At 38.5% G+C, this 25,968-nt stretch overlaps 1 protein-coding gene across 1 annotated transcript in view; it reads right to left on the bottom strand.

The window, feature by feature from the left end:
• RAD54B (RAD54 homolog B) overlaps positions 1 to 25,968 on the bottom strand; it is a 250,288-nt gene that overhangs the window by 95,361 nt on the left and 128,959 nt on the right. The window lies entirely within an intron of this gene.

The raw sequence follows: 25,968 nt of genomic DNA, 5'->3' as shown, positions 1-25,968 counted from the left end.
CAGAAAAAAGAACTGGAAAATGGAGACAGGCAATCTACCAGACACAGAGTTCAAAACACTTGTTATAAGGATGTTCAATGATCTCAGAAAGAACTTCAACAAAGAGATAGGAAACATAAAAATGGAGACTGAAAAACATATAAAAGAACCAGTCAGAAATGAAGAATACAATCACTGAAATGAAGAACATATTAGAGGGAATTAACTGTAGATTAGATGAAGCTGAAGATCAAATCAGTGATTTGGTAAATAAGGTAGCATAAAACCCAATCAGATCAGCAAAATGAAAAAAGAATTTTAAAATATGAGGATAACTTAATGGGCCTTTGGGACAACATCAAGTGTACCAACATTCACATCAGAGAGGTACCAGAAGAAGAAGATAGAGAGCAAGGCATTAAAAACCTATTTGGAGAAATAATAACAGAAAACTACCCTAACCTGGTGAAGAAAACAGATATAGAAGCCCAGTAAGTGTCAAGAGTCGCAAACAAGACACACACCAAGACACATCATAATTAAACAGGCCAACATCAAGACACATCACAATTAAAATGCCAGACGTTAAAGACAAAAAGAGAACCCTAAAAGCAGTAAGCGAAAGGCTACTAGCTACTTACAAGGGAGCTCCCATAAGACTGTCAACTGATTTCTCGACAGAAACTTTGCAGGCCAGAATGGATTTACATGAAATATTCAAAGTAATGAAAAGCAAGGACTTATAATCAAGATTACTCTACCTTGCAAATCTGTCATTTAGAATTGAAGGACAGATAAAGAACATACCAGAGAAGAAAAAGATAAAGGAATTCATCACCACCAAAATATTATTACAAGGAATGTTAGAGGGACTTTTTTAAGATGAGAAAAAAAAGATCAAAAATGAATAATAAAATGTCAATAACTACATGTAGGGAAGCTGTTGAAGAAAATTTGTCTTCATTGGTTGATGTGAGCTCTTGTCTATTGGCTTTTATCTGTTCCTGTATGTGAAGTGATTTCTGTGCTATGATCAGGAGTTGAGTATATTCCGCCTTTGGTCTCATTCTCCCGAGCAGGGGAGATATGGGATGAGGTTGTTTTTCTGTCCCCCTTTGGTCTCATTCTCCCCAACAGGGGAGACGTGAAATGAGGTTTTCTATTTGGTCTCATTCTCTCAAGTAGGGGAGATATGAGATGATGTTTGTTGTTCTGTCCATGTTGTGAAGTGATGGTTAACTTAGGGTTAAAGAAATTCTTGATCAGGGATTGAGAAAATTCCCTCTTTGTTCTGCCTGTTTCCCCCACATCAGCAGATGAAGTGAAGAAGTAGTTAAGTTATGTCAGGATGATGTGACAGGCATGTTGCCAGGCTTTAGAAGACCTTGGGCTGATGGTCCCAAGCAAGAACAGCTTGTCTGGATGAACTAGCCCTTCAGCTGGATAAGTAATATATTTTCTTTTTTTTAATCATTGACTGCCGGACCCTCCCAGAACTGGCTATTCTCAGAGGGGGAGGCAGGAACAAAGAGCCTGGTTCTAAGGTACATTTTTGAAAGAAAAAAAAAGAAAAGAAAAGAAAAAAATATATATATATATGACCAATCTTAGTTGAGTAGAGAGAGATTTTTACAATAGGGGAGAGAGAGTCTTTGGTATTTCATCATCATTCTGACATTCTTGAGAACTTAAAGAACGACATTGGGAGATGCTCTAGTTTCCAACCTTGGACCTGGTGAGCTCCAGCTTCCAGCGCTGGAGGCCGGAAGGCCTGTGAGGTTTGGCTGGTGCCCGACATTTCCAGAGTTATCTCCCACGGTTCAGTGAGCTTCTTTGGCATAGCATTGTTATTAATATATGTGTAGTTTAATCTTAACTGCATTTTATTTTTTGTTATTGCACATTCTTGTGATTGTATTCTTTGATTGCCTTAATTGCTTTTGGCCTTTACTATTGTATACTGCTAACTAGATTGAGTGAAGATTGCTAAATAACTTGATTTAGATATTGCTAAATTAATTAATTAATTAGCCCCACTGTAGCCTGTGTCCCTCTTCCTTCTTCCCCCCACCCCCTGCTCATCATTACATAATTGGCGTCATGAACAGGATGGCTTTCTTATTTCGAAAGTCCTGAGGGCTGGGTTCTCCTCCCACATCCCGGGATGGGAGGACACCCACTTTGCACCATTAGCGAAGGAATGGGCTCATGGACGAGCCTCTCTGAAAATCGGGATGCTTCTTTGCATCATGCTGAACCGGAGGATGTTCGGCAGGCATTAATGACAGCCGAGGGAAAGGGGAACAAAAATTCTTGTCTAGGTGTGGATGGTATTTGTTAACTGCTTATTAGGTTTTTGGAGCAAAAAGCTGCCAGAGGCCGCCAAGGCCTATACCCCTTTGAAAAACAATTACTAGCTTGTTGCTGGACTTTGTTGGATACTGAAGTTTTGACATTAAACTATAAATTATACATGTTTACAGTTTTATCAGGTGTACTAAAATGCCACTTGTACGGGTGACAGTGATGACTTATTACCAATAAATACAAATTTTGAGGCCGAATTGTAAGGAAGATGTTGAAGAAAATTGCCTTCATTGGTTGATGTGAGCTATCAGCTCTTATTTGTTCCTGTATGTGAGGTGATTTCTGTGCTGTGATCAGGGGTTGAATAAATTCCCCCTTTGGTCTCATTCTCCCAAGCAGGGGAGACATGAAATGAGGTTTTCTATTTGGTCTCATTCTCTCGAGAAGGGGAGATATGAGATGATATTTGTTGTTCTGTCCGTGTTGTGAAGTGATGGCTAGCTTAGGGTTAAAGAAATTCTTGATCAGGGCTTCAGAGAATTCCCTCTTTGTTCTGCCTGTTTCCCCCACATCAGCAGATGAAGTGAAGAAGTAGCTAAGTATATCAGGATGACGTGACAGGCAAGTTGCCAGGCTTTAGAAGACCTTGGGCTGATGGTCCCTGTGGGGAGCCATGGTTGCAGTTAACTTTAAAGCCTTAACAGAATGGCTCGGTTTATACTTAACCTATTTCCTCCCCCTGAAGCAATTGTCTCTGCCTGCATCTGGAGAGTGCTTGCAGACTGCTCAGGAATGTGGTGGGAGTGGCCAGTTCCCAGAACAGAAGGCTGATGCCTATCAGGGCAATTGATAAGATAATTACATTTGGGAGTTTCAGTAAATTTTGTGTCTCCTGTGTTAAAGTTAAAGATTCACTGTTAACTAGGTAATGCATTTTTGTACTTGTTAAACTGCACGTCCACAGAAGGTATAAATTCTGGGGACAAAATAAACTCAGCGTCTTCAGGATCACTGAAGTCCGCGATCGCCATCATCATATGTGTGAGTGTCTTTTTTTCATTCCCACTCCCCTTGTCAGGAACCGTTCGACTCGTGGCGGCTGGCCCGCTACAGTCCCAAGCAAGAACAGGAGATATGGCTTATCTGGATGAATTGGCCCTTTGGCCGGATGGGCAACATTCATATCAGTAATTGCCGGACCCTCCCAGAACTGGCCATTCCTGGAAGGGGGAGGCAGGAAGAAGAAATTTGGCTCTAAGGTACATCTGAAAAATATATAAGACGGACCTCAGTTGGCAGTATTATTAATTATTATTTCATCATTTGGTCATTTTGTCATTAGTGATTTCTCATCATTCTAACATTTTGAAGACCCAGCAACATACAGCTTACAACACCAGGGGATGTCCTGACTTCCAGACACGAACCTGGTGAGGTCTGGCTGGTTCCCGGCCTCTCCAGTGTTGTTCCCCACAGTTAGCCTTCTTGAGAATTTGTTAGCATCTAGAAAACTTGTATGCAGCTTGCAGCTCACAACATCAGAAGAAGACACGTTGACTTCTAACAATAACAATAAAAACAACAGCAACATCTTTCAGATTATTAACACCTTGAAAACTTATATACAGCTTGCCGTTTATAGCATCAGATGACGCCTTGACTTCTAACAACAACAAAGACAAGAGCAGCAGCATTCTTGGGAACTAGCAAGCAGCGGTGTGGGAGACGCGAGTTTCTCTCAGCTACAGACCTGGCAAGGTTTTGATTTATGACTTTTTCAGTGCTATTCTCCCCCAGTTTGGTGAGCTTTTAATATCTACTGTAATAGTTACTATCCTATAGAGCTTATTACTGCTTTTGGATATTCCTTACTGATGTTATTTGTATATTTAGTCAAGTGATTTTTGATCAATAATAAACATATGTTGGGATCTCTTAAACTTATATGTATGTGTACTCCTTTGACATGACATTGATATCAATGTATATAATTTAGTCTTAACTACTTTTACTTTCTGTCATTAGCACATTCTATTAATTGCCTTTGTCTTTTGCTATTGCATATTGCTAAATAAGTTCATTAGCCCCACCCTAACGTGTGTTCCTCTCCTCCTTCTTTCCCCGACTGGTCATTACACTACATGTCTATCAACAATTACTTTTCAACTAAAATGGATTAAATGCTCCAATTAAAAGACAGGGTGGATGAATGGGAAACAAGCCCCTTAAATATGCTGCCTACAAGAGCAGACTGAAAGAAAAAGGATGGAAAAAAAGATATTTCATGATGATGGAAACAAAATAACAAAAAAGCTGCAATAACAACACTTATACCAGGCAAAATAGACTTTAAAACAAAGGCTATAAAGTTGTAGAGGCAGTTTGGGTGTCCGTCGATAGATGAAGAGTAGATGGTACATGTATACAATGGAATATTGCTTGGCCATGGAAAGGAATGGGTTCTTGTCATCTGCAGCAGAATAGATGGACCTGGAGGGTATTGTTCCGAGTAGAGTATGTCAGACTGCGAAAGACAGATGCAATTTGATTTTGCTTATATGTAGAACATAAACAGCAAAATAAAGAAACAAACTCACAGATACAGAGAACAGTTTGGTCGTTGTCAGATGGGAGGGGTATGGGAGGTGGGTGAAAAAGAGGAAGGCTTTAAAAAGTACAAACATTTTTACACAGTAGTCATGGGGATGTAGGGTATAGCATAAAGAATATAGTCAGTAGTATAGTAATAACTATGTATGGTGTCAGATGGATACTAGATTTATTGGGGTAAAAAGTAGGAGGGGGATTGGGAGCAGGGTGAAAATGTGAAGGGATTAAGAAGTACAAATTAGTAGTTACAAAATACTCACAGGGATGTAAAGTAAAGCATAGGGAATATACTCAATAATATTGTAGTAACTATGCATAGTGCCAGATGGGTGCTACGCTAGTCAGGGGGATGACTTCTTAAATTATGTAAATGTCTAACCACTATGCTGTACACCTGAAATTAATATAAAATAATACTGAATGTCAAATATGATTTTAAAAATTTAAAAAGCGGAGGAAGGTGAAGGGGACTATGAGGTTCAAATACTCAGGTATAAATCAAATAAGCCTGGGGATGTAATACACAACATGGGGAATATACTCAATAATATTGTGATAGCATGGTATGGTGTCAGGTGGTTGCTGGACTTGCCATGGTGATCACTTCTTTAGGTATATAAATGTTGAATAACTATGGTGTATACCTGAAACTAATATAATATTGTATATTAGCTATATTTTAATTAAAATATTTTTTAAAAATGAAAACAAAGAACATCCAGAAATAAACCTATAGGATACGATATATCACATCAATGGGGAAAGAACAGCTTATTTACATGTACTTATTACAACTGGCCAACTATTTTCTAAAACTTAGATTCCTGATTCATCCCTCACACCAAAATTACAGATGATGAACCTGCAAAAATGAAAATAAGCATCTCTGAATCTAGGTGTTTAACAAAAACCTATGATATCATCAATTCTCAAACAATGAATGAATAAAAGAATGAGATAAGACATAGAGCTCCTTAATGAAGAAATGAAAGGAATTCTGTTGCTTTATATTGTCTTATTCATTCTTTCCTTCATTTAATTCACATGTATTGAGCATTTGCTGTGGCATCAACATCTCAGGGGATAGGAATGATTGAAGGCTCAACATGTCCTTCCAGCTTGATCCTATTTTCCATTTAAAAGGCTCCATCCAAATCCAATTTATGGATAGATCCCCTTTTACTTAGAAGGCACTCAGCATCCTCCTAGCCTCAGTATTTTTTCCTTCCATTAGAGGAGCCTGGATATGGTCTGCTGACATGTTCTACTAATGAAAAGGGTAGCTCTTCACATGCAAAAGAATGAAACTAGACTGCTGTCTGTCACCATGTACCAAAATTAACTCAAAATGGATCAAAGACTTAAGCATAAGACCTGACACAATAAATTGTATAGAAGAAAACATAGGTACTAAACTTATGGACCTTGGGTTCAAAGAGAATTTTATGAATTTGACCTCAAAAGCAAGGGAAGTAAAAGCTGAAATAAATGAATGGGACTATATCAAACTAAAAATCTTCTGCACAGCAAAAGAAGCCATTGACAAAATAAAGAGGCAAGCAACCAAACAGGAGAAATTATTTGCAAAAAAAGCCTCCGATAAGGGGCTAATATCCAAAATATATAATAAATTCATACAATTCAACAAAAAACAACAACAAATAATCCAATTAAAATGGGCAAAGGACCTGAATAGACATTTCCTCAAAGAGGACATACAGATGGTCAATAGACATATGAAAAGATGCTCAACATCACTAATCATCAGACAAATGCAAATAAAAACCACAATGGGATATCACCTCACGCCAGTTAGAATGGCTATCATCAACAAAACAAATAGTGACAAGTGTTGGAGAGGCTGTGGAGAAAAAGAAACCCTCATATACTGTTGGGAACTCAGATTGGTGCAGCTGCTATGGAAGGGAGTGTGGAGGTTCCTAAAAAAACTAAGAATAGAATTATCCTATGACCCAGCAATCCCTCTCCTGGGTATTTACCCAAAATATCTCAAAACATTTACCCGTAAAGATATATGTGCTCCGATGTTCACTACAGCTTTATGTACAGTGACTAAGACATGGAAAAAACCAGTGTCCTTCGATAGATGATTGGGTAAAGAAGATGTGGTATATATGCACAATAGAATAATATTCTTCCATAAGATGAAATACGAGGTCCGACAATTAAGTTTGTGAACTCATCCTAGAAAAAGTGCTACATACCTCATTGCTGAATATCACTACACCTTCGAAGTACTCCCTTTGGGAAACTATGCACCTATGCCAGCACCTAGTCCACCCTTCAAAGCAATTGTGGAACTCTTTTTCTGGAATGACCATCAGAGCTGTTGTTGTATTACCCTTGATGTCCTGAATGTCATCAAAATGTCTTCCGTTCAATATTTCCTTTATATTTAGATAAAGAAAGAAGTCATTAGGGGCCAGATAAGGTGAGTAGGGAGGGTGTCCCAATACAGTTATTTGTTTACTGGCTAAAAACTCCCTGACATATAGTGCTGTGTGAGCTGGTGCATTGTTGTGATGCAAGAGCCATGAATTGTTGGAGAAAATTTCAGGTTGTCTAACTTTTTCACACAGCTTTTTCAGCACTTCCAAATAGTAAACTTGGTTAACTGTTTGTCCAGTTGGTACAAATTCATAATGAATGATCCCTCTGATATCAAAAAAGTTTAGCAACATCAGTGCAACAAGTTCGCAAACTTAATTGTTACACCTTGTAGTGCCATTTGCGATAATGTGGATGGATCTTGAGATTAGTATGCTAAGCAAAATAAGTCACACAGAAAAATTCAAGAACCATATGATTTCACTGATATGCAGGATGTAAAACTGAAAGCAACAAAGGAACAAGACAAACAAAGAAACAAACAAAAACTCAGACACAGACAATAGTTCAGTGGTTACCAGAGGGTAAGGGGGAGAGGGGAGTGGTAGATGAGGTTAAACGGGGTCAAATACATGGTGATAGAAGAACTGACTCTGGGTGGTGAATACACAATGTGATATGTAGACGATGTATTACAGAATTGTACACTTGAAACCTATGTAACTTTACTAATGATTTTCACCCCAATAAACTTTAATTAAAAAAAAAAAAGAAAAGTGTGGTTCTTCTATCTCCTCTTCTTTAACAGTACTCTAAAATCAGAAACAAGGCTCAGAGGTAGGGAGGCCTGTGGGGCTAAGGCACCTGGAGAGAAAGCAACATCCAGGTCAAAGCATCACTGTCTGACTATCTGAACCTTCTACACCTGGGACTCCAAGGACACTGCTAGGCGTGAGACAGCTCCTGCTGGTGACCTGAGGTCGGCCTTCAGAAACTGCAGAAATTTACAATTTCTTTTTATGAGCACTTCCTCAGGCATAAATAGAGCAACCAGAACATTCATTTATTTTCTACTACTTATGTAATAAACATAATGTTTACAAGTTTTCAAAGCCATCTAACAGTCAAAGAATTCCTTAGCTATGTTTATGGAAAAGAACTGAAAAAATCGTTACTGAAGGTCTCTCAACAAATTCTTAGTAAAACAACAAATATTTCATTCTGTGCAAAAGTCAGTTTATTATTCTTATATTCACGTTACAACAAAACCAGAAGTTAATAACTAAGGTGTTACTGCTTTGCTTACTTTTCATTTAATTAAAAATTTAATACCTACCGCCGTCTAACCCCACAACCCACGCAGGAAAAAATAAGTGTAAAACTGGTAATATAAAATGTTCTTGAAAATAATCCTGTCAGTCATATTGATAGCTACAATGATTTGCCCATTTTTATAGCTATTATAACAACAGCCTGTGATTTGAAATCTCATAAAAACAGGAAGCTCTGTGCCTTAAGATTTGCCTAGAATTCCTAAGGAGATGAGGGAAAATTGTGATCTGTTGCTGCCACCAGCAGGTCATTCTCACAAAAATATTTTCCTGTTTGTTTTTTATTTTGTTCTGTTTCCAATTTATCTAGATATTTCTTGCTCACCAAATTCTTTAATCAGGACAAATAACTAGATAAAATAACAAATCTCTTTCATGAGTATTCTAAGTAACAATTTCTTTTTAAACATCTACTACATATGATTTTTTTTCTTTTAAAAATACACCTAATCTTTTTCCTTGTCTTCTATTCCTACTTCCATTTTTCTTCATAAGTCCTCATAATTCTTGTTGGTTTTTTTTAGATCATTTTCTGGTGTATGTATCTTATTTTGAGAACAAGTGGTCCTGGCATAAAAGGTAGAAGTCCACAGTCCATCACACTGGATGACTACTATAAGATATTTCTTAAATTTTCATCTAACTTGTAAGTTTAAGGCTAGTGCATACAAGTGAGTGCTAAAGCCACATTGACTAGGACTAGATCCAGTTTCTACCACTAACCAGCATTGTGCTCTTGGGAAATAGTCAACTTGTCTTGGCCTAAGTTTTCTCCAGATTAAATGGGGATAATAATATGTACATCTTGGATTATCAAGAGAAATAAATGAAATAGTGAATATATAGCATTTAGCAAAATGTCTGGCACATAGTAAGCATTCAATAAATGATTTATTATTATTATTATTATTATTATTACCAGAAAGTGAGAAAATTTAGTGACTTCCATACAATCAGAAGCCAAATCAATGGGAGAGTTCTGTCTAGCACCTCCAGATTGCTGATTCCCATGCCAGAGCTCTGCCATGATGCTGATTTTATATTTGTCCAATTAATATTAAGGCTCTGGTTCTCTTGGGATAGACAAAAAAGTGTGCAAACATCATTTTTAAAAAGTGAAGCACTTCATAAACCCAGAATTATATGCATCATTAGGTCCACTGGACATCCCTCTAACATCTGATAACAGCTTTCTTCCCAATGGATGACAGAAATGTTTCCATGGTAATATTTCTCATAATCAAGTACATGTAATTTCCTACATGGAGTCAGGAGCTGGGGAGACCAGAATGCCAACAAAGGTCTACTTTGCTATACAGAGTGTGAGTGCAGTGTTTGTGTCTCAATGATAAGCCTCATATAGGTATCCTTAAAACACTATCCCATAACATTATCCTATGATAATCTGATTATCATAGGATAATGTTATGGGATTATCCTATGAGATTCTTATTCTATCTCCTTTTCTATTTGAACAGTAGGCATTCACAATTTGCTGTCTCATCAAATGTTAAATTATATGTTAATTATTCCTATGTCTACAAATGCTTTCTAATGAAAGATCTCCAAAGGTTAACTTTGGAGGTTAACTTACTGCATGGAACCTAAATACTGGAGTTTAAGTGAGTTCCAGGATGAGGGAGGGAATTTACAGGGTTTGCAACTCAAAGTTTATTAGACTAGAGAGATTTATAAAGGGTCATGTATCATTAGCAAGTGGTAAAAAACTCTGGCTACTGATCCTAATCCCAGGTGCCAGAGCCTTCTTTATTGCTCATTATGTTTTTTAAAGGCTCTGGTTCTCCATAGTTATCTGTGTCCTAGTGTATGGCGGAAAAGTGGACATCAATGCTCTTTGGCATCTGCTCAACCCTCTCAATCATGTGGTTCTTTCCTAACTACTTTTCAAGGGCATAATCACACCTATAACTTTTACTCCAGAGACAAAATGACAATATGTGTAGCTGACCACACAGCAATTTTTAATGCCTTTACTACAAATAAGTCTTGGTACGCATCCAACAGCTCTTTCCTGTCCCACATTCCTCCTGTTTCCATAGAAATGGTAGTCATCACTGGCCACTCTTTCCTTCAAGTTACCAACAAGTTGCTAAGCATCTACACACTATGGGCCAGGCCCCAGTGCATCAGGATAGCTGTATGCTTAGCATTCAGGAACAGCAAGGGGAACAGTGGGAATGGAGTGTAGTTAGTGAGTTCATAAAGATGTTTGTCTATAATCCATTTTTAGGACTTTGACTTACACTCTCAGAGGGAAGAATGAGGCGTGGAGGGAAAAGATGGGAATTTTTTTGCTTTGGTGTTTAAAAGCAAAATTACCGGGCCGACCCGGTGGCTCAGGCGGTTAGAGCTCCATGCTCCTAACTCTGAAGGCTGCCAGGTCGGTTCCCACATGGGCCATTGGGCTCTCAACCACAAGGTTGCCAGTTCGATTCCTCGACTCCCGCAACGGATGGTGGGCGACGCCCCCTGCAACTAAAATTGAACACAGCACCTTGAGCTGAGCTGCCGCTGAGCTCCCGGATGGCTCAGTTGGTGGAAGCGTGTCCTCTCAACCACAAGGCTGCTGGTTCGACTCCCGCAAGGGATGGTGGGCTGTGCCCCCTGCCACTAGCAACGGCAACTGGACCTGGAGCTGAGCTGCACCCGCCACAACTAAGACTGAAACGACAACAACTTGAAGCTGAATGGCACCCTCCACAACTAAGATTGAAAGGACAATAACTTGACTTGGAAAAAGGCCTGGAAGTACACACTATTCCCCAATAAGATCCTGTTCCCCTTCCCCAATAAAATATTTAAAAAAAAAAAAAAAAAAAAAAAAAAAGGTCGCCAGAAGATGCCAATCTTAAAAAAAAAAAAAAAAAAAAAACAGCAAAATTACCAAATGATTAAAAATGGATGTCCCGACTCTAAGAGGTTCGGGATCAAAATGGCTGCGTGAGGTGAGCCTCTATAAAGCTCCCCTGGAATTTACAACTAATTGAACAACAAAAACTCCACAAAGGACTCCCTGCACAGCAGACAGGCAACACGAAGAGGCCCACTACTGAATTCACCTAAAGGTGGAGGAATTGCTCAAGTGGGGGAGGAGGGAAGGGAGAAGTGTGGAGACGGAGCTGCACGGAAGCAGGACGCAGCCTACCTCAGTGCTCCCAGCTCGCTGCATCCCAGAACTACCGCAGCTGCGGGAGAGGGAAGAACTCGGACTGCTAGGGCTCCGCTTAAGGCCCACTGGGCTGAGGTGGCAGCATATAACACAGCTGAACCCAACGCTGAGACTAGCCACCCCCTCCCTACCCTCCCAGAGCTCGCCATGCCCCCACCTGCCCGGTACTAGAAACGGAAGAGTAGCAGTGTCAGATTAAAAAAACAGAATATTTGCTGTTCTGAGAACGGTGGACCACAGATACAGATTGGCAGCCCAACTAGTTCCGGCAAAGGGGAGGGAGCTGTGGAAGCAGGACCGGCTGTGGTGTTGGTTGCCGCCATCGCACTGGGCCACCTCTCACAACTCACCCCACCGTGGCCCCACCTATCTGGACGGATCCCTGCAGAAGTAAACAGAACTGCTGAAACATACGGGCTCTGAATCTGGTGCAGGAAGAGCTTTGGAACTTCAAAAGCTCTCCGCACACCCTCACGGACACTGTGCCCGGTGACCCAGGCCAACTATTAACAGAGGATAAGCCCGTCTCCCAGGGAATCACCCCATTGTGTGAGAAGCTGGAATAGTGCAGAGAAAACATAGCACTACCGTATGAGAGAGAAAAAAAAGGCTGCAGTAGGAGAGAAAATAAAACGTTCTACCAACAAGTACTGGAAAACAAAAGAAAGACCTCTTCCTATCAACTTATTGCAGAAGCAACTCCTGTAGATGTCTAGAGAGAGAAATAATAAATCAGTAACTTCCGTGAATAACCAAGGCAACAAGAGATCTCAGAAAGAAATTGAAAAGTCTCCAGACAAGGAACTTAAACATATGGAAATATGTGACTTAAATGACAGAGAATTCAAGATTCCAGCTCTGAAAAAGCTCAACGAGATGCAAGAAAATACAGAAAGGCAGTTTAATGGACTCAGAAACACAATCAAAGAAAAACATGAGCATTTTACAAAAGAGATTGAAATTTTAAAAAAGAACCAAATAGAATTTCTGGAGATTAAGAACTCAATAGGAGAAATTAAAAATGAAATAACCAGCTTAGGTAGTAGAGTTGACCAGATGGAGGAAAGAATCAGTGACATCCAAGATAGAAACCTGGAAATTACACAGATGGAAGAAGAAAGAGACTTGAGACTTAAAAGAAATGAAACAACTCTCCAAGAACTTTCTGACTCCATCAGAAAGAGCAATATAAGAATAATGGGCATACCAGAAGGAGAAGAAAGAGAGAAGGGAACAGAGAATATATTCAAGCAAATTGTTGACGACAACTTCCCAAACTTGTGGACAGAATTGGATCCTTGAATCCAAGAAGCAAACAGAACACCTAATTACCTCAATCGCAACAGGCCTTCTCCAAGGCACATTGTATTGAAGCTATCTAAAATCAACAACAAAGAAGAATCCTCAAGGCAGCCAGGGAAAAGAAGACGGTAACTTACAAAGGAAAGCCCATTAGATTATCATCAGATTTTTTAGCAGAAACTCTACAAGCCAGAGGGAGTGGAACCAAATATTCAAACTATTGAAAGAGAGAAATCATGAGCCAAGAATAATATATCCAACAAAGATATCCTTTAGATAGGAAGAAGGAATAAAGACATTTCCAGACATACAGAAGCTGAGGGAATTTCATAATACACGACCTGCACTACAAGAAATACTAAAGGAGGCTATTTGACCACCATCAACAGGGACAATTTGTGGCAACCAAAACATAAAAAGGGGGAGAGTAAAGGCCTGAACCGGAATATAGCAATGGAGAAAGTAAGTGTGCTGAAGAAAATGGAATACTCTAAATATCAAACTTTCTTTTACATAAACTTAAGGGTAACCATTCAAAAAAAAATCCAGAACTGAAATATATACTGTAATAAAAGAAGAAACAGAGGGAAACATCATAGAATACCACCACACAGAAATAATAGACAACAACAAAAAAGCAAAGAAACAATGGAGACACAGCCTTACCAGAAAACTAACGATAGAATGACAGGAAATCCTCACATACCAATAATCACCATAAATTTAAATGGACTGAACTCACCAATAAAAAGGCACGGAGTAGCAGATTGGATCAAAAACTAAACCCAACCATATGCTGTCTCCAAGAGACACATCTCAGCTACAAGGACAAGCATAGACTCAAAGTGAAAGGGTGGAAATTGACACTCCAAGCAAATGGTACCCAGAGAAAATCAGGTGTAGCCATAATGATATCAGATGAAACAGACTTCAGGGTGAAAAAGATAACAGGAGACAAAGATGGACATTTCATAATGGTAAAGGTGACTATACAACAAGAAGACATAACAGTCATCAATATTTATGCCCCCAATCAGGGAGCACCGAAATATGCCAAGGAACTACTAACAGAACTAAAGGGAGAAATTGACCAAAACACAATTATACTAGGGGACTTAAATACATCATTGACAGCTATGGATAGATCATCCAAACAGAAAATAAATAACGAAATAGCAGCCCTAAATGACACATTAGATGAAATGGACATAATTGACATATATAGAGCACTTCATCCTAAAACATCAGACTATACATTCTTTTCTAGTGTTCATGGAACATTCTCAAGGATAGACTATACATTGGGACATATATTCAGCCTCAGCAAATTTAAGAAGATTAAAATCATACCAAACATATTCTCTGATCACAAGGCTTTCAAATTGGATATCAACTGCAAAAAGAAAGCAGAAAAGAACACAAATACATGGAGATTAAACAACATACTTTTAAAGAACGACTGGGTCAAAGAAGAAATTAGAGGAGAGATCAAAAGATACATGGAAACAAATGACAATGAAAATACATCCTACCAAAATTTTTGGGATGCAGTGAAAGCAGTTTTAAGAGGGAAATTTATATCATTACAGGCCTATCTCAAGAAACAAGAAAAATCCCAAATAAATAACCTCATGTTACACCTTAAAGAACTAGAAAAAGAAGAACCCAAGGTGAGCAGAAGAAAGGAAATAACAAAAATCAGAACAGAACTAAATAAAATAGAGAACAAAAAGACAATAGAAAAAATTAATGTGACAGAGTGCTGGTTCTTTGAAAAGATTAACAAAATTGACAAACCCTTGGCTAGACTGACTAAGATAAAAAGAGAGAAGACACTAATTAACAAAATCAGAAATGAAAAAGGGGAAGTTATCACGGACACCACAGAAATACAAAGGATCATCCAAGAATACTATGAAGGACTATATGCCACCAAATTCAATAACCTAGAAGAAATGGACAAGTTCTTAGAAACATATATCCTTCCTAGGCTGAACCATGAAGAACTGGAAAATCTAAACAGACCAATCTCCAGTAAGGAAATTGAATCAGTCATCCAAAACCTTCCCAAAAACAAAGTCCAGGACCAGACGGCTTCACTAGTGAATTCTACCAAACCTTCAAAGAGGATCTAATACCAATCCTGCTCAAAATCTTCCAAAAAATTGTAGAAGAGACAGTACTCCCTAACTCATTTTATGAGGCCAACATTACCCTTATACCAAAATCTGGCAAGGACAATACAAAAAAAGAAAACTACAGACCAATATCTCTGAAGAATACAGATGCAAAAATCCTAAAAAAATTCTAGCAAATCGAATACAACAATGCATTTGTGGGGACAGAGCCCCAGAAAGTATTTTACAGTCTCTCGACCTCACGTGCAAAGGTGGTAGTAGATGGCCATCAGTTGTGGCTGATTGGCCGTCAGCTGTAGCCAGTTAGCCAATTAGCCGCTAATATAACTGCTGTGGCTACGGAGGAGAGCCGAGGAGAGTAGAGGAACAGAGCCGAGGAGAGTGGAGGAGAGTCGTCGTTCGGTTTGCAGAAAAACTGACAGCAGGTCACATGTCCGGTGAACCCAGCCTCCAGTGACACCATAGTAATATGACTCCCCTACCTATGGCTCCGTGGGTGTTCCTTTTCAGCCTCACCATATCCTGCGTTCTTGTGTGGGAGGTGGGAGCAGAGAACCAGCAGGGTCTCCTGCACAACAGCATTAAAAAGATTATTCATCACGACCAAGTGGGGTTCATCCCCGGGCACAAGGATAGTTCAACATCCGCAAATCCATGAATGTGATACATCACATACACAAAATAAAGGACAAAAATCATATGATTATATCAATTGATGTAGAAAAAGCATTTGACAAGATAAAACATCCATTTATGATTAAAACACTTAATAAAATAGGTATAGAAGAAAAATACCTTAATGTAATAAAGGCCATATGACAAGCCCTCAGCTAATCTCATAATTAATTGTGAAAAACTGACGCCCTGTGCTCTACATTCAGGAACACGACAGGGCTGCAATTGCAGCAAAATGAATAAAATACCTAGGAATAAACTTAACCAAGGATGTGAAAGACCTATATGCTGAAAAATATAAAACATTTTTTAAAGAAATTGAAGAAGACACAAAAAAAGACATTCCGTGCTCACGGATTGGAAGAATCAACATAGTTAAAATGGCCATATTACCCAAAAAAATATACAGATTTAATGCAATCCCCATCAAAATCCCAATGGCAGTTTTTAAAGAAATAGAACAAGAAATCATCAGATTTGTTTGGAACCACAAAAGACCCCAAAGAGCCAAAGCAATCTTAAGAAAAAAGAACAATACTGGAGGTATCACACTCCTTGACTTTAGCTTGTACTACAGGGCTACAATAATCAAAACAGTATGGTATTGGCAGAAAAACAGACACGTAGACCAATGGAATAGAATTGAGAAACCAGAAATAAAACCACATAAATACGGACAGATAATTTTTGACAAAGAAGCTAAAAACATACAATGGAGCAAAGACAGCCTCTTCAATAAATGGTGCTGAGAGAATTGTATTGTCACGTGCAAAAGAATGAAACTGGACTGCTATCTGTCACCATGTACCAAAATTAATTCAAAATGGATCAAAGACTTAAGCATAAGACCTGACACAATAAACTGTATAGAAGAAAACATAGGTACTAAACTTATGGACCTTGGGTTCAAAGAGCATTTTAGGAATTTGACTCCAAAGGCAATGGAAGTAAAAGCTGAAATAAATGAATAGGACTATATGAAATTTAAATGTTCTGCAAAGCAAAAGAAACTATCAAAAAAATAAAGAGGCAACCAACTGAATGGGAGAATATTTTTGCAAACAGTGACTCCGATAAGGGGCTAATATCCAAAATATACAAGGAACTCATGAAACTCAACAACAACAAAAACAAACAGCCCAATTGAAAAATGGGCAGAGGACCGCAGAGACATTTCTCCAAAGAGGACATACAAATGGCAAATAGACATATGAAAAATGCTCAACATTAGTAATCATCAGAGAAATGCAAATAAAAACCACAATGAGATATCACCTCACCCCAGTCAGAATGGCTATCATCAACAAGACAAATAGTAACAAGTGTTGGAGAGGCTGTGGAGAAAACGGTACCGTCATACACTGTTGGGAATGCAGACTGGTGCAGCCATTATGGAAGGCAGTGTGGAGGTTCCTCAAAAAATTACGAATAGAATTACCATATAACCCAGCAATCCCTCTCCTGGGTATCTACCCAAAAAGTCTGAAAACATTTAGACATAAAGACACTTGTGCTCCAATGTTCATTGCAGCTTTGTTTACGGTGGCCAAGAAATGGAAACAACCAAAATGTCCTTCGATAAATGAATGGATAAAGAAGTTGTGGTATATATACACAATGGAATACTATTCGGCGGTAAGAAAAGATGATATAGGAACATTTGTGACAACATGGATGGATCTTGCGAGTATGATGCTAAGCGAAATAAGTCAGACAGAAAAAGCAGATAACCATAGGATTTCACTGATATGTGGTATATAAACCAAAAACAGCAAAAGAACAAGACAAACAAATGAGAAAGAAAAACTCATAGACACAGACAATAGTTTAGCAGTTATCAGATGGTAACTGAGGGGTGGGGGGTGGGAGATGAGAGTGAGGGGGATCAAATATATGGTGATGGACGGAGAACTGACTCTGGGTGGTGAACACACAATGGGATTTATAAATGATGTAATACAGAATTGTACACCTGAAATCTATGTAATTTCACTAACAATTGTCACCCCAATAAATTAAAAAAAAAAAAAAAAGAAAATACTCTTAGAAAACCAATAAGTTTAAATAAAAAGAAAATCATACCTTAGGACAACAGTAAAACCTCATAAAACCAAAGATAAAAAGAAAAAGATTATCATTAAATGAGCAGCTCTAATACTGATATAATGCAATGTAGTATCAAAAGTAAAATGGAGGCTAGAAAAATGTGGAATTACATCTTTAAATTAATAAAATCAATGCTAATACAATTTTTTTTATCAAACAGAAATGTTCGTCAATAATTAAGGTAAGTATTCAAAGAAAAAACTTTGAGAGATCCTCAGCAAGAGACAGGCATTTAATAAAGTAAATACTAAAAGGAATTCTTCAGGAAAAAGAAAAATCATCTAGATGGAAGCATAGAGGTGCAGAAAGTGATGCAGAACAATACAAAGAGTAAATACATGATAAAAAGACAAATATTTACAATATAAAAACCTATTAATACCTTGTGGAATTTAATAGTGAGGATTAAGATTAAACACAATAATTGCACAAATGTGATAAGGTGTAAATGGACTTAAAGTGTTTCAAAGTCCTTTTATTGTCTAAAAGGAAAGGTGGCAACAGTATAAATATATATTAAAATTTAATAAGTGATACATATTGTTATTTTTATGGTTATCAAAAAGAGTAAAACTATAATGGAATCTACAAAGGAAAATAAAATAGTGGAAGAAAAAAAAAATGGATATCCCAGTATCAAATACAATGGCTCCATCATCACCTGGGCATTGTCATGGGACTTCCACAGACACCTCAAGCACTGAGGGATTGAGCCAAATGTTCAGAGCACCCATGGCCTGATCTATAAATCAGCCCATAGACTGAGATCTGAACAAGGACTTTGTCCCCATGCTAATCACCTCCCTCTTGCTTTCTTACATTTGCCCACTCCTTCTACTTTCCCTAATCTCATCTTCAGGAACTTCTCATTAACTTTGAGTGAGCACAACAGTGGCTGCTGTGTGGGATGAGCAAAGTCCCTTATTCCAGCTAGGATGTGAGAGTCATGGGACCCTTCGCACGGCCTATGGACTCTAATGTACCTGTGATCTATCTTAGCTTTGCCTCTGAGTAGGAGAGAGCTTAAAGATGAGGAAAAATGAAAAAGCATCACCCACAGCAGCCTTAGTGATGTCTTTTTTTCTGGCCCCTGAATGAGAAACTGATTTCCAAAGCCAACACTGGGGGGAAATATGGCTACATTTCCATCCTGCCCATGTTTAATGAGGACTCATGAAGAAAATACGAGGCTTCTTGATTGCTGATGAGAGCAGCTGGTTTCATATAATAAAGCTGGCAATGTCTACTTTGCCAGTGATTGAATTTTAAAATATGAACAGGATTCAGAGAATAAAGGTTAATGTGACAGCCTATTGCAATGGTTATTCCTAACAATAGAAAATAGTCATTACTGTGTTAACATTTCCTAGTGTTGATATAAGCCACAGGCTATTAGCATTACTGCTGCTCTCATTATAACAGATTAAACAGCAGTCATATAAATAACCACACGCCATCCAAAACTTGCAAATAAATTCAACAATGCCTAAAAAAATTCTTAGCCTATATGTACAGCAGCCTTCTTTACAAAGACCTCTTATAAGCTACTTTTTCAAAGCTTATTGGGTACCACACTCCCCATCATCCTCACTTGTATTGTGAAAGGTCCACATCTGTTGATGCTCATTAAGATTGTGCTGACTGCCCAGTGTTAGGGGCATGTGCTGTTCCCCACCTGTCCAGTGAAAAGAGCTCAATTTGTATAACTCCTGGCCTCCCTTTTCTCCTTTATTCACCATAGACCTTAGGAGAAGGAGTAACTTATCTGATTGGTACATTTGTCAAGAATATATCTACCTTGGCATATGACTAGTTCTAGCCAATGTTATATAAGTGAAAGTGTGGTGTCCAAAGTCAAGAATGGGCCCTTAAGCGAAGGGCTTGTCCTTCTTGTCTGCTGAAATGCAGAGACGATAGCTACAGCCAGTCTGGACTACAGGTGGAAGCTGCATAGAAGGAACAGAAGAGCAGCAGCAAGCTAGGAGCCTGGGTCCTTGATGACTGAAATTACCACACCAGCCTGGACTGCCAACCCTGACATTTACTTCAGAAATAAACTTCTGCTTCGTTTTAGACCATTATTTTGAATTATCTGACAATCACAGACACAGAATGGCAGCAGATAGTCTAGGAATATAGGAGCAGGGGGAAGTGCAGCCCAGAAAAAGGACACTCAGATGGGTAAGTCCAAATTAAGCAGTAAAGTGATTAAGGGTGAACAGAACAGAAAGTAGATAAATTTGGGTGGACACGGATTTGGGGAACAACTTAACAAGTCACGATCTATTTTCATACACTGAGACTTTTATTCATGTACATATATAAAGCATCCCTATTAATAAGCATAAATACATTAAATGAGTTAATATTTAAAAGTACTTATAAAAGTTGTTTGGTGGTTGCCAGATGGTAAGGGGGGTGGGGGCTGGGGAGTGGGAGATGAGGGTAAGGGGGATCAAATATATGGTGATGGAAGGAGAACTGACTCTGGGTGATGAACACACAATGGGATTTATAGATGATGTAATACAGAATTGTACACCTGAAATCTATGTAATTTTACTAACAATTGTCATCTCAATAAATTTAATAAAATAAAATAAAAAAATAAAAAATAAAAAAGTCGCTGACACACAATAAATACCACATTGGTGCTATTAACTAAAAATAAATAAATAAGAATGAACAAAATGATGGTTAATTTTGTATCAGCTTGGCTAGGCTATTGTGCTCAGTAGTTTAGTCAAACACTAGTGTAGAGGTTGCTATGAAGGTATTTTTTAGATACGATAAACATTTATAATCAGTTGACTTTAAGTAAAGATTACCCTCCACATTATGGGTGGACTAATGGCAAAAACATTAAGAGCAAAAAACAAGTTCCCTAAAGAAGAAGGAAGTCTTCCTCAAAACTGCAACATAGAAATTGACTGCTTTTCCATGCTTCTGGCTTGCCCTATGGATTTTGGACCTGCCAGCTCCCACAATCACAAGTCAATTCCTTAAAATAGGATAAATTTAGATGATAGACAGACATAGATGATATAGATACAGATATAGATATATTGATATAGCTATAGATATATAGATATCTATATAGATATATAGATATGTAGATCCCCTATTGGTTGTTTCTCTGGAAAACCCTAATACAAATGGAGAGTTAAAATAGACCTGCACTAGAAGCCACTGGAATTTCTGTTTGTTAACCCCTGGGAGGTGGGATGAATCGCCAGTCAAGTCAAACTGGAAGACTTGCTCAGCACACAATGACTCCCCATTCCTACCCTCCTCCCATGGCCCTAAGGAATAATCTCTCTAGGATCCCAAATGTTTAGTCACCCCCTTTCCCTTGTCAGTGATTTAGAGCAGAAGATGAAAGTGACCAAGATAGTAAGAGTCTACCCCAGCACTGGGAATAAATGCTTACAAGCATGGGGTTTCTTTTTGGGGTGATGAAAATACTCTAGAATTAGATAGTGGTGATGGCTAGGCAACATCATGAATATACTAAATTCCACTAAATTGTTCACCTTAAAATGATTCATTTCATCTTATGTGAATTTCACCTCAATAAGTTATTTTTTAAAGGTGAGCTTTGTTATGTGAAGTTTACCTCAAAAAATGAAAATAAAAGGAAATATCTCCATCTCTTTCCTCTGAACAGAGTTCAGTATTACTCCCACTTGGGTAACAGACCTCAAGCCAAGTACATCAAGTAAGCTGTTATTAATACTAAGAGGGATATGTGGCCTCCATATTTACTTTGTTTTATTTCCAAACCTTAGCAAAGTATAGAGGCTGAAGTTCCCGAGCTGATGGCTCCCACTGAGATTGTCCATCCCCACTCATCTTGTTTTGGATAATCACATGTGTCCCAAGTACAGAGTGGTTGGGACAAATGAAAGCTTTGCCTGTAGTCATGAAACATCTGCTCTGTTTTCGCAATATGTGCTTTCTTATTGCCTGTACTGTATGCTTTTTTTTAAAGATAAGTGAACCTAAAGCTGGATGCAGCCTATTGTGTCCTGTGAGTTTGACTGTGAACCTGAGCAATTTGGGCAGAAAGGGTGATACAATCAAACCAACAGCATCAGTTTTAAAATATCATTTCTATTTCTAACAGTATAAACATGCACATGTATACCAAATATTTCCACCAAGATAAAAATAAAAATAACAGCAAAGATGAGGGATGTTGAAATGTGCTCCACTTGCTCCTCGTGCTATGTCCCCTACCTGTTGTGTTATACATATTTAAAATTACTCAGAAAATGTCTTCAGTATTTGCTGACATTTCCTTAAAAAATAAAAATAAATTGTTTCAGTCTACTTTATTGGATTTTCATTATCTTCTTACTCAAAAAGAGATTTATAATTTTTTATAAATCTAAAAAAATTATAAAGATTAAAGTACATTTAACAGTTTAGGTTTTCAAGTAAGTATAACAAACTCCAACAAATCATTCTGTCTCTGTCAGTAGGATCTTTTTCAGTTTACCATGAAAGCTGTATTCTGCATTGGTATTGATTTTGTGGATAACAATGGATCTTAGGGATGGAAAATTTGTAATGGCTTAAAGCTAAGAACGCAGGCCAGCTATGGAAGAGTGCCATAGGAAACTAGTCTAAACAAAAACCTGAATCATACAAGGTAAGAAAAAATATTCCTTCGTTGAGTCATTCCTTTAACAACAAAAATAGCATGTCTACAAACCCCTCTAGGACCCAATACATTAATTTGGGACCAACTCAGAGAAACAGTGCCATCTGCTGATTCTACATATTGTTTGCTGCAAGTCACAGAATTGCAATATTGCCAACACAATATTATTACACTAAGTTGCCCAGGTAATATGACATAGGCCATGACTGCACCACTCAGACCAAATGATAACAGGGTTTTTTGACTTGGTCCTTTATCATATCCTCTGTTAAATAGATAGATAGGCTGCCGGGAAGTTGAATTCTGCAGAGCAGAATTGCTCAGATTTTAATTCATCATTAGTGATTCAGTCCTAATGAGAACGTGATTAAATGCATTTACATTGTCACCTAGAGCAAGAACATTTTCAAGTGAAGATGTCAAAGTTGTATTTGTGTAATCAGAAATGATGGGGCCGGCCCGGTGGCTCAGGTGTTTGGAGCAACGTGCTCTTAACGCGGAGGTGGCCAGGTTCGATTCCCACATGGGCCAGTGAACTGCACCCTCTGCAACTAGAACGAAGTCATTGAGCTGCCGCTCAGCTCCCAGGTGGCCAGATGGCTCAAAGTTGCCAGTTCGACTCCTGGACTCCTGCAAGAGATGGTGGGCTCCGCCCCCCACAACTAAGATTGAACAGGGCACCTTGAGCTGACCTGCCAACTGAGCTCCCGGATGGTTCAATTGGTTGGAGCGCGTCCTCTCAACCACAAGGTTGCCGGTTGGACTCCTCAACTCCCGCAAGGGATGGTGGGCTGCACCCCCTGCAACTAACAATGGGAACTGGACCTGGAGCTGAGCTGTGCCCTCCACAACTAAGATTGAAAGGACAGCTTGACTTGGAAAAGTCCCGGAAGAACACACTGTTCCCCAATAAAGTCCTGTACCCCTTCCCCAGTTTAAAGAAAAAAAGAAAGAAATGAATTATGTATGTGACTCAAATAACACTCCTCTCACTGACAGCTTTTGTCAGCTTATGCAGCAGATTGATAGAGATCAGGGAAGCAAAGAGGGAAGTCTGCACGCTGCCGGAAGGCAAGAAAAAACTGGTGGCTCTACTTTCTTCAGTTTGTCAAGCACAGTTCCATGTTCAGCAATTGGCTTAATAAATACCATGAAACTGAGATCTATGAGCAAGGAACTGATCAAGGAAGTTAAGGAAGAATAAGCAATGAAATATCTCATTCGTTCGTTCATTTATTCATTCATTCATACTTAAAAGTAGCTGTTTTGTGTCAGGACCATACAAGGTCCTGTTATCCTAGCATGAGTAAGATGAAATTCCTGTCCTCAAAGAATTCAGCCTAGTGGAAGAGGGAGCCAGGAAAATTTGCAGTTACAGAAAATATGTTAAGTGCTACATAGCAGGGCTATAAACTGGGAGCTTAGACAAGGCAAAAAAAGAAGGGAATTCTTATAAATTGAGCATCTACCACAGAAAAGGTGCTTTTTATATGCAACCCAGTTATGAGCTGGGTGCTCTTTAATATCTGGGTTAAACAAGTTTGAACCCCCACAAATCTCTGGCCTGTAAAAATCCAAAGCTTTTCTCAATTCCCAAGGGATTACCATCATTTATGATTCTCAGCTTCTGTGCTCCCATGACACATGCTGCGTCTGTCCCATGTCACATGGATCCCTCAGAAAATTCAGCCTCTAGAAATTCTGGCAAGATTTCAAGGTGGGATATTGATGAAGGGTGACTTCCCATACTATTTAGCAAATAATGGAGAATAATTGTTACTCAAATATCCTTCAGTTCCCATCACTGGGAGTCTCTCTTATCTAACTCAGTGCCATCCTCCCTCCACATTCTCCTGTTTCTCTCTTCACTTTCCCCTCTCAAGTTGCCTTTACATTTTCAAAAATGTCCCCCTCTATTACAGTTTCACAGCTAACCCTAACCCAAGGTCTTGAGATGCTCGTTCAAGTTTTAAAAGGGTGTTTTTCCAAATAAGGACTAAGAGGAATTCTGATACAAGCTGTCCACATTAAGAAATGTCCAAACCTGTAGAGCATTTTTGTAAGAGTTTATTTGAGCCAAACTGATGACACACGCCAATGAGCAAGATCTCAAATGCTCTGACGAATAACAGTTTTTGCACTTTCTTTTAAGCATTTGAAATTAAGGAGGGAAAGTAAGGAAGATTACATGGAGGTGGGAGAAAACAAGGTGGGGATTGGATTACATGATAGTTAATAAGATTATGTGCTCTCTTGAGGGTGGTTATTGCAAAGGTGTGTTAACCTAGGTGCACTCCTCAGCTTTCTGGGATCAGAAATCCCAGTGGTATCCCATCTCCCTCAGAGTAAGAGCTAAAGCTCTCAAAACGGTCTTCAGGGTCCTGTAACATCTGATCTCCCCTACCACCATCACCTCTTTGACCCCATCTCTCACCACTCTTCTCTCTCCACAATGGCTTCTGGCTTTTTCTCAAATATGTCAAACATTTCTTCGCCTGTTTCAAGACCTTTTTACTTGAGGTTCCTTCTGTCTGGAATATTTTCCAAGAGAATGTCATGGTTCTCAATCCCTCACTTTTTTCAGGTTTCTGCCTAAATCCACCCTGTATATAGAGCAATCACCAACTCCACTTTAAGATCTCTCTTATTATGCTTATTTTTCTTCATAGTACTTACCATCATGTGCCATATTACATATATTGTCTGTGTGCTAGAATAGAAGCACCATGAGGGTAGAGACATTGCCTGTTTTAGTCATTGTTGTATGCACAATTATTAGGACAATGTCCGACATGTACTAGGTACTCAATAAGTATTTGTGGAATGACAAATGAATTTAATCATCTAATCAAAATAAGGAAGGTAAGAGTTTCAAGAAGGAAGTGTTCACCAATACCTAATGTAAACAAAAGCCAACATAAAGACTGAAAAGAGTTCATTGCATTTGTCAACCAGGGAATAACTGGAATAGAGGCCTTGAGTGCTGGGAGATGGAGGCCAATGGCTCTGGGTTGACAGTAACCAGGATGTAGGAAAGGGAGAACTCTTCTGAAAATGGGTAGTGGTGATGGTTGCACATTATTAATGTACAAGCGGTAATTCTTTTTGGCATAGTTAATTTTTAAATGTGGTATAAAACAAAACTTATACTTTAAAAAAAACTTTCATATTATCAGCTGATTCCATTAAATGATTATTCTGCCAATACGTATTACTGAATGCCATCAATTATAATTATTAAAATGCTTTTCCTCAGTGATACCACTGTGAATAGTGTCTTAGGTCAGGTTCCCTTGGAAAAGAGACAGATTTGCA

This window comes from Rhinolophus sinicus, chromosome 6 (genome assembly GCF_057876585.1).
Source record: "Rhinolophus sinicus isolate RSI-liver-muscle chromosome 6, RSI-T2T, whole genome shotgun sequence".
Taxonomy (NCBI): Eukaryota; Metazoa; Chordata; class Mammalia; order Chiroptera; family Rhinolophidae; genus Rhinolophus; species Rhinolophus sinicus.
This window is presented reverse-complemented; position numbering and strand designations above follow the sequence as displayed.